Genomic DNA, 11,360 nt, shown 5'->3' on the forward strand with positions numbered 1-11,360 from the left:
GATTTTTACAACTGCAATTAAAGATAGAAGGCTAAAACTTAATGTTAACATTCCCATCATTAAGGAGTATAATTAACTATTAAAAATTCATGGAGGTCAGACTGCATTTCAGGATGCTTTTGGCTATTTTTGTATCTTTTAAATTTCGGGTATGGTCCCTTTTGTGACATTGCCTTTTAAGGTGCATTTTGTTGTATTTTCACAGTAGCTTTTCCCCTATTTATAGCTCCTGTGGGGCCAATTGCCTAACCCTGCGGGGAAATCACCTGACCTAACTTAACCTGGAATAATCTATTAAAAGCTACTATGAAAATATGACAAAATGCCCCTTAAGAGGCGTTGCCACAAAAGAGACTATACCCCAAAGTTTACCATATTTCTAAGAGATTTTTATATTTGTAGATGAAAGGACAAGTAATTTTTTTTTATATTTTTTACATAGTTCTTTATATCTTTGGTTTTTATGGATTATAATATTTAAAAAAATTAAATTTCACGCTGTTTCGAGCATCCAATATGTAATTTACTTTGACTGTCATCACACAACATACAGGAAAAATGATTTGTGACTTTCTCTACCTAAAATATGTATTCATTTCAACAGATGCTCTTTAAATCTACTTGTCTGTATTCTTATTAATGATTTTTTGTGCTTTGCTACTTAAAGATGTTGTCATCCTTGTTGTCATACAATAAAAAAATATTTAAAATCAGTTTTACATATTAGATTAAATTTTGGTAAATTATTTCCAAAATGAGTGTTTTTATCTCCCCCCCCAAAACATTTTTTTTTAATGGGGTTATTCATCCTTCCTGCTGAGATTTTATAACATCCCCTTCCACCCATAAAAAATGTTTTGTGGTGAGGGGGGGGGGGAAGGTTAAATTATCTTCTGTACTTTTTTTTCGTAGATGCTTTCTAGCTCCCTTCCCTTTGGTCAATGCAGGGTGGGGAGAAGGGATGGGGGAGAAGAGATGGGGGGGAAGAGATGGGGGATATAAATGGGAAATAGGGATGGGGAAGAAGGGATAAGGACTAGAAGGGCGAATATAGGTTCGATATGATATGAGCTTATATCAAAGGTGCCATTACATACTTTTAGAATATCTATGCCAAATTTTAAAATTCAAAAAAATCCTTAAGTAGATTTTCAATTGAACATATAATAAATGAGATTGCCGACAAAATTGATTATTTTAGCCCTTTACAAGACTTTTTTTGACTATTTTGCTTAAGTTTGATTTACTATTACATTGGCACGCACCTTAAACTGTTTTTAACCTATTTTTGAATGGGGGGTCAAAAATATACTAGGACACCTATAGAATCAGACTGCAGAGCCCAAATTTGAATTAAGTCCCCAATAAACTGTTTTGGGGGGATTTAAAAATTAATTTTTAGTGTTGCTGTAATCATTTTGACCGTAGCAAAAGCTCTTTTTTTACTTCGGGTAATATTGTGGCTTACAGAACATTTTTATATAATTCACTTTATATTGATACAATAAAAAAACATTACTCTGTTCATTGGAAATATTTTTTTCCCCAAAACAATTAATTTCATTGAAAAATCTAACATTTACAATAAAACAAATGATTCTGAAATCTAACCAATAAGAAGTCTTGTTTTATTTTAATTCCTAACAATTCAAGAAAAGAGTGTTTTCACAAAGTGACGTATTTCCAATGTAGTTAAATAATTTTATTTAATTAAAATGAAAAGAATGAAAACCCTACACATAAAAGATACATTCTTTTTAAAATTATTTAAAAAAATAATTTTGAATAATCTTATTTTATAACGCATTTGTATATGTGACAAAAATAAATTTGTTGTATTGCATAAACATTTGTTGTCATTTAACCCTTTACTGCCATTTTTTATGTTTTTTAAATAAGTGAGAGAACACAAACATGTTAATGTTAATTCATTGATATATTATAAAGAATTAACTTTTTAGTGAATTTTTATAGTAAAATCATAAGGCCTAATTTTACTCTATACCAGAATACAATATTTATGAAGCAAAACACTCTAAAAGCTACGAATTTTACCCAAATAAAAAAAGACCTTTTGCTTCGGTCAAAATGATCACGGCAACAATAAAAATTAATATTTAAATCCCCCCAAAAAAGTTTATTAGGGATTTAATTCAAATTTAGGCTCTGCAGTCTGATTCTACTAGTGTCATAGTATATTTTATATATACGTTTAAAAATAGGTTAAAAACAGTTTAAAAGATAAAAAGTTTAATGGCCAATTATAGTTATAATAATATGACTAATCATAAGACCATATGAATTAATTGTTTCTGTTTTTTCTCTACCAATTTTTAAAAGTGAAGCTTTTCTATAATTAGGGTCGGTCCGTCCGTCCGTCCGTACGTACGTCCGTCCGAGATAGATAGCTTTTATTCGTTAATTTAGGCATGTTACAGTGGGTGCGAACCGAAGGGGGCATTTGGGGCAATCGCCCCCCCCTAGCGACCAAAACGCCCCCCCCTGCCCCCCCCTAGCAACCGCCCCCCCTGCCCCCCCCTAAATGTTAAAAAATGCCTCATTTTGCCCCCCCCTGGTCAACAAAAATGCCCCTTTTTGCCCCCTACCCTACAAAAAGCAAAACTATCCCAGTTTCCAAAAAAAAAGATCAAGAAATACTCCAAAAAAAAATTTTGCCGCTTCGCGCCAAACAGACAGTTACTATTCATTTAACCTTACCAAATTTTTAAATTAGTGTAGAAACTAGGTTATAATCTTTTTTCACTGAACATAACAAACCAGGTAATATGAAGTATTTTATTTTGTATAATATAAACTTTTTACCAAAGAAATTTTGTACATCCCCAATGATGATACACAAAATTACCTTATATAGATTACAATTAGTGGATGAAATGTATGGAAACTCGACTTAATTAACCAACCAATCAAAATTCCATTAAAGTCCCCAAAGTTGTTGAGCCAACGAATAAGAAAATTTTCTATGAAATATTGGGGACTAGTGTAATAAATAGCCCAAAAACCCCTCCCTCCCTGCATATTTGAAGAAAAAAATTTGCGCTTCGCTCCCTTCCAAATGGTTTCTGCTAGGAAATATTGGGGACTAGTGTAATAAATAACCCAAAACCCCTCCCTCCCTGCATATTTGAAGAAAAAAATTTGCGCTTTGCGCCCTTCCAAATGGTTTCTGTTATGAAATATTGGGGACTAGTGTAATAAATAGCCCAAAAACCCCTCCCTCCCTGCATATTTGAAGAAAAAAATTTGCGCTTCGCGCCCTTCCAAATGGTTTCTGCTATGAAATATTGGGGACTAGTGTAATAGATAGCCCAAAAACCCCTCCCTCCCTGCATATTTGAAGAAAAAAATTTGCGCTTCGCGCCCTTCCAAATAGTTTCTGCTTTTTATCACAATGAAAGTAATTTTTTTTATTTTTTACACAGTTCATTATATCTTTGAGGGTGGAAAGGTTAATTTATCTTCTGTATTATTTTTTCGAAGATGCTTTCTAGCTCCCTTCCCTTCGGTCATTGCAGGGTGGGGAGAAGGGATGGGGGAGAAGAGATGGGGGGGGGAGAGATGAGGGGGGGAAGAGGTGGGGGGGGGGAAGAGGTGGGGGATATAAATGGGAAATAGGGATGGGGGAAGGGATGGGGAAGAAGGGATAAGGACTAGGAGGCCCATAATCAAATAATCCCACCCCTTAAAACGACCTTATTTAAAATTAGTATATATAATCAAAATGCCCCCCCCTAAAGCAAAGTGCCCCCCCGGGGCACTTTGATTTAGGGGGGGGCAAAATTTTACAAAATCTTCAAAATGCCCCCCCCCTAGACAAAGTGCTTCGCACGCCACTGATGTTAGAATTGTCCTATCGATTTCAAACTTCATGATGATTCCTGTAGTAGTTGGGTACGATTTAGAAAGCGTAGCAACTCTATAATTATTACCAGAATGTCCGTACGTCCATTTTAAACATGTTGATTTTTCTACTTTTTTAACAACAAATTTTCAAGTGTTTTAATTATCCGTTTGATCTGATTTTTGGTATATTGATTCCTGGGACAACAAAGAACAATATTATAAGCGAAGCAACTCTATAATCAAGTCCAAAAATGTAAGTATGTCCATAAACATTATCCTGTTTTTAAGCAGTTTTTCAACAAATTTACCTACAATTCTGATTCGACATTTATACATTTATGTTCCGATTTTTCAGTTCAGATACTATACAAGTGTTAATGTCCGTTTGTCCTACCGTTTCAGTGCTTCGCTTTTATGGATGTTGTCATCCTTGTTTCTCTATATTTTTACATTAAGGAAAATATAATAAATTGGGGGAAAAAATGTACAAAGTTATTTATCCAGAAACCATATAAAATGTCGCGGATTCACGTAACGAAAATTCTCGTATTTTTTAAACCCCCCATTATTTTTTACAGGGAAAAGATGATAAAATTATTCAATGAAGAAATTGTCCAAAATTCCTTTTATTTACCCGTCCAGTTCCATTAACCAAAGTAAAATCTTCAGGCTGCATATCAAATATTAATGCCCTTATTTAAATTTAGTACATATAATCAAAATGCCCCCCCCTAAAGCAAAGTGCCCCCCCGGTTTACTTTGCTTTAGGGGGGGGGGGGCACATTTTACAAAATCTTTAAAATGCCCCCCCCCTAGACAAAGTGCTTCGCACGCCACTAATTAGATATTTATAGTTTTTAAAAGTGAAGCTTTTCTATAATTAGGGTCAGTCCGTCCGTCCATACATCCGTCCGAGATAGTTAGCTTTTATTCGTTTATTTAGACATGTTAGAATTGTCCTATCGATTTCAAACTTTACATGGTGATTCCTGTAGTAGTTAGGTACAATTTAGAAAGCGTAGCAACTCTATAATTGTTACCAGAATGTCCGTACGTCCATTTTAAACATGTTGATTTTTTTACTTTTTTAATAACAATTTTTTATGTGATAAAATCACCCGATTGATCTGTTTTTTGATTACTGATTCCTATTACAATAAGGTACAATATTATGAGCGAAGCATCTCTATAATCAAGTATTAAAATGTCAGTATGTCCTGAAACAGAATTCTGTATTTAAGAAGTTTTGCAACAAATTTAAGTATAATTTTGTCAAACCTTAAATTTTCATATTTTGTAAATTCAGTTCTGACACTCATCAAAAGTTAATGTTCGTCTGCCATATTGTTTCAGAGCTTCGCTTTTATGGATGTTGTCATCCTTGTTTTTTTTTGGGAGTAGATAAGTAGTGATATTAGGTTGGTATTATCCATCTTGATGCGAAAGATTCTTAATTGGTGTTAATTTCATTTCACATAATTTAATAAAAATCTAGTGCAGTTTATGGAAAATATTGATGGTAACGAACCATTACTGGTGAATGTAATTTTTACACCTCTTATTTTAACTAAATATCTTAAACTTTAAATGCAAGGTTTTCTGGTAACCACCCATCTGGAAATGTTCCAGATGCTATCAGCAATGAAAAAACGTTACTTCTAGCTAGTCTACACTCCAAACCTAACAATATTTCTTGGATGAAAATAGCTCTGTTTAAAGGGTATGGGAAGCTAATATCGTTCTTGTAGCATCCATGTAGAAGCTTTAGCTTAAAGGAAGCCTGCAAGAAATACCACGCTTTAACTGCTAAAAGACTGCCACAAGTAGACCCAATACCCCAAATTTAAAGCCTTCAGCTTCAATAACAAAAAAGTTCTAGGCATTTAAAAATAGCATTTTATGTACAATGCAAGAAATACCACGCTTTAACTGATAAAAGACTGCCACAAGTAGACCCAATACCCCAAATTTAAAGCCTTCAGCTTCAATAACAAAAAAGTTCAAGGCATTTAAAAATAGCATTTTATGTACAATGCAAATTTTGAAAGATTTACAATGCTTATAAAAGAAAAAAACAATATTAAATTACGTCGCCTAGACACAAAATTATGACTTTATCTTTGTCAGAAACTTAGATTGCCGGTAACTGATTACATTTTTACAATAAAAACACCACATCTCATAGTCAAAATCCATGAAAAAAATTCGATTTAAATTGCATTTTTAAACGAAAATCAAACGGAAACAAAGGGGGAAACTAGGACAAGCTCAGCTGTGATTGGTTGTTTAGCTGATTCAGCCTTCTGATTGGCTACAGTACACTCAGTACAACGCAAGTTAAACTTAATTTTGACTATAAAAATGGGTATTTTTATTGTAAAAATATAATTAGTTACTGGTTGCCTAAATTTATGACAAAAATAATCTTATAATTTTGTTTCTAGGCCACGTAGTTTAATTTCAAAATTTCTAACATTAGCACTGCAATTCTTTCAAAATTTTCATTGTACATAAAATGTCATTTTAAAATGCCTAGAACTTTTTTGTTATAGAAGCTGAAGGCTTCAAATTTGGGGTATTGGGTCTACTTGTGGCAGTCTTTCAGCAGTTAAAGCGTGGTATTTCTTGCAGGCTTCCTTTAAACTGTTTTTAACCTATTTTTAAAACATATATAAAAAATATACTATGACACCAGTAGAATCAGACTGCAGAGCCTAAATTTGAATTAAGTCCACAATAACCTTTTTTGGGGGGATTTAAATATTAATTTTTACTGTTGCCATGGTCATTTTGACCAGAGCAAAAGGTCTTTTTTTATTTGGGTAAAATTCGTAGCTTTTAGAGAGTTTTGCTTCATAAATATTGTATTCTGGTACAGAGTAAAATTAGGCCTTATGATTTTACTATCAAAATTCACTAAAAATTCTGCCATGGCAGCTGATATCTATTTTCAACAAGTGGAGTGCCAAGGATAAGATGTCTGGCAATGGTCAGATTATCACCGCCATGGCGGAATTTACAGGCGCCATAAACCAGTTGAAGCAGTTGACCAAGGGCGACAAAATTGCGGCAGATGAGTGGTTAACTGTTCTCTATCTAGAATTATTTAGTAAAATGCTACCTAAGGAAGTTCGTGAAAAAATAAATCTATCCCTGGGGTCGATGGACACCCCAGACGTGTCCAAGTTGCTGGAGATCTTGGAACAACAGCGTGGCACCATGTTGATGAGCGGCACCTCTGGATTTGAGACGCCTAGCAAGCGTAAGGGCAATGCGGCTGCGGCCGCCACGGCCATGGGCAAGCAGGCCAGTTCTGGCAAGGGTAAGAAGAAGCCTGCATGTACCTATGATGGATGTATTTCAGAACATTTTTTGTATAAATGTCCATGAACCGTAAGATACCAGGAATGGTCATGTGGGACAGTGGGGCAAATTTAACCATGGTCACTGCTGCTTTTTCTCAACGGTTTCTAAGACTGGACGTTCGGCGAAAATTTCCTTGGCCGATGGATCTATTCAGCTTTGACCCACTGTGAAGATGTACTTGGCTGACCGAAACGGCAACTACCACCAGCTTGAGGCTGCCATCGTTCCTACCATCGGTCATACTGAGGGCCTGCAATCTATAGACCCTCATGATGCTGCTTAAATATTTGATATGCAGCCTGAAGATTTTACTTTGGTTAATGGACCTGTCCAGGTGTTGGTTGGCCACATTCGGCCGTTGTTGTTTCCGGCCGCAGACCGCCTCAAAGGTGAGTCCTGCTTGTACTGTTCAATTTTCAGAAGCGGCTGGCTTTGTGTTTCTACAGAGGGCCTTGTGGAGGAGAAGCCTATTGTGTGTAAGGCTATTAAACTGTTATTAAAGTATTTTTGAATGAGGGGTCAAAAATATACTTTGCCACATTTAGAACAAGACTGCAGGGCCCAAATTTTAATTTGGCCCCCAAGTTAGTTTTTTTTGGGATTTAAAAAATTATTTTTTATAGTAGATTGGGTAATTTTTACAACAGTGGAAACATTTTTAATTTTAAACTGTTTTTAACCTATTTTTTAATCATATATCAAAAATATACTATGACACCAGTAGAAACAGACTGCAGAGCCCAAATTTGAATTAAGTCCCCAATAAACTTTTTTGGGGGGATTTAAAAATTAATTTTATATGTTGCTGTGATCATTTTGACGGAAGCAAAAGCAACTTTTAGTTTGGGGTTAAATTGTTTTTTACAGAACATTTTTATATGATTCAGTTTATATCAATACAATAATAAAAAAAACTCTACTCTGTTCGATGGAAATAATTTTTTTTCTAAAACAATCAATTTCAGTAAAAAATTTAACATAATACAATAAAACACATTTGCTAAAGTTAAACCAATAAGATTTGTTGTTTCATTTCAATTTTTTATAATTACTGAAAGAGTTTTTTCACAGTGACCTATTTACAATGTAGTTAAATAATTTTTATTTAATTAAAATGAAAAGAATGAAAACTATACACGTAAAAGATACACACTTTTTAAAAATATTTAAAAAAAATAAGTTTGAATAATCTTATTTTATATCATATTTGTATATGTGTCAAAAATAATTTTGTTGTATTGCATAAACATTTGTTGACATCTTGTCATGTTGACATCAAATTTAACCCTTTACAGCCAATTTTTATGTGTTTAAAATAGGTGAACGAACACAAACATGTTAATGTTAATTCATTGGTATATTGTAAAGATTTAACTTTTTAGTGAATTTTTATGGTAAAATCATAAGGCCTAATTTTACTCTATACCAGAATTAGGGTTGGGCCGGATATCCGGTGAGGCCGGATATCCGGCCATTTTCAATATCCGGCCGGATACCGGATATTGAAACTATCCGGCAATATAATATTTTATATTTTACAACAAAAATTTCTGCTTTTTTAATTATACAGGGTGCGGCACATAAATCCGGACAAATTCTAATTTTTAAACAAATAAACATAAAATCGTCAATTTTAAAGATTTTATTGAATTTTAAAAACTGGGAAGCAAAATAAGTATATGACTAGTAGATTATTCAACAAAATCGCCGCCAGCCTCAATCACCGCCTCTACCGGCCTCCTCAACCGCTGGCAGGTCCAGGTCAAAATGTACCTGTCCAAGCTGGCGTAGTTCTCATTGATAGTGGCAATGAGGGAGGTCTTTGTGGTATGGGCACGTCTATTGGTGCATGCTTCAAAGTAGCCCCAGGCCTTAAAGTCCATTGAATTAAGATAGGGCTGCTGGGAGGCCACATTTCCTTAGGAACATGAGTAACCGCCAAATTGAAAAAATCCATGTTTTTGCTCTCATTTGGGCTAGGATTTAGCTACAGTGGACTTTAAGTACTCAAAATGCGTGTCTCAATGAGCTTAAGACACACAAAAAAAATTTGGGTCAAATTTCCAACTCCTTCCCTGTCGGGCCCTACTGTTTGTGATTTCTTAAGGCTCAAAATCTTGAAAAATCGACCTCATTTCGGCTAGTATTGAGCTAAAATGGATTTAAACACGGCAAAATGTGTGTCTCAATGAGCCTAAGACACTCACAAAATTTGGGGTCAAGATTCCAACTCCTTCCCTGTCGGACCCTACGTTTTGTGATTTTGCGCATTAAACCACCGGCGCATTTGGAATCTGCCTTGTTGAACATATGCGCGGCCAGCTCGGTGTACACGTCCATCTTCGTCCAAAGATTTTTTTTGTGCTAAAAGGTCATTACCTAAGCTTTCTGTAGTGGGGTCAAACGTCCTGATTGGTCAAGTAGTTTTGACGCTATGGCCGTTTAAAAAATGTCCGGATTTATGTGCCGCACCCTGTAAATGGCTGTAATTTTCTTATTATTGAAGCTATAATCGACTTGAACACCTATATTTCATGTGAGGATGTACGACTATAGAATATTTAAGTATTTGATAACATAAAATGCTTTGTTTAAGTAAAAAAAATGTTTTACTTTTTACCTGAATGACCTTGCCAGGTTTGCTGGCATCCTGTGCCTGCCAGGAAGGAGGTATTCAAAAAATTCCAACTCTCGGCCGGATATCCGGTATCCGGCCAAAAAACTATCCGGCCCAACCCTAACTAGAATACAATATTTATGAAGCAAAACACTCTAAAAGCTACGAATTTTACCCAAATAAAAAAAAGACCTTTTGTTTTGGTCAAAATGACTACGGCAACAGTAAAAATTAATATTTAAATCCCCCAAAAAAAGTTTATTGGGGACTTAATTCAAATTTAGGCTCTGCAGTCTGATTTTACTGGTGTCATAGTATATTTTTTATATACGTTTTAAAAATAGGTTAAAAACAGTTTAATTGCTTTTTTCTTCCTTTCTTTTTCTTTGTACACTCTACTATGCCCTTGATTGGGTATAACAAATAAAAAATATTTATGAAAGTAAAATACATTGGTTTAAGTATATCGTTCAGCTATAAAATCTGCATTTTTGTTAACAAAACAACTGGACGGGTAAATAAAAGGAATTTTGGACAATTTCTTCATTGAATAATTTTATCATCTATTCCCTGTAAAAAATAATGGGGGGTTTAAAAAATACAAGAATTTTCGTTACGCGAATCCGCGACATTTTATATGGTTTCTGGATAAATAACTTTGTACATTTTTTCCCCCAATTTATTATATTTTCCTTAATGTAAAAATATAGAGAAAAAATTGGTAGAGAAAAAACAGAAACAATTAATTCATATGGTCTTATGATTAGTCATATTATTATAACTATAATTGGCCATTAAACTTTTTTTCATTATGTTAATTTTCTATATTGAATTCATTTTTTCATAAAAAATATTATTTGCATTTAACAGAGTACATTGTTTTTGTATGCTATGCATATAAAGTGAATTATTAAAATTCTTCCATAAGCGACAATTTTACCACAAAATAAATAATCAATCGGCTGGGGTAAAAATTACCCAATCCACTATAAGAAGAAGAAGAAGTTGCGCTGCATGACGGTTCAGTTGGTTGATGATGATTTCTGGAGAAGTTTGGGGCGGCGGACATATACTCTAGCCCGCCGCACGATGATGGCGGTGATTAAAGCCGCCAATTGTTTCAAGGCCAAGCTGGCTAAGAAACGTGGCGCTGCTAAATCTGGAGACTCTGGTGGTGACAATCATGGTTTAAAGTTTTATGAAGATTTCCTGGAGGATCAAGATCAAGGTAGTGCTAATTTGCATCTTCAGCAAAGGTACGCGGCAAACCACCTGCAGCTATCCTTCTGTGGCAGCTGTGCTGATCTGTGATTGGCAGGGGAGCATCTCATGGACAGGGCATGGGCCAGGTGTGTAACATCACTCTGAGCTTGACCAGGGTTAATGGGAGTCTAAGGGCCCCATTAGGTCTCAACCTGCCCAATCCTTGGGTGCATTACCCCAGTAAACATGTGGTGCGGGCCTCAAAGATGCTCCACTGGAGCCTGTTGGTGAATGATCAGGTTTCTGGTTA

The sequence above is a fragment of the Acartia tonsa genome, chromosome 1 (genome assembly GCF_053477335.1).
Source record: "Acartia tonsa isolate MP-2025a chromosome 1, ASM5347733v1, whole genome shotgun sequence".
Taxonomy (NCBI): Eukaryota; Metazoa; Arthropoda; class Copepoda; order Calanoida; family Acartiidae; genus Acartia; species Acartia tonsa.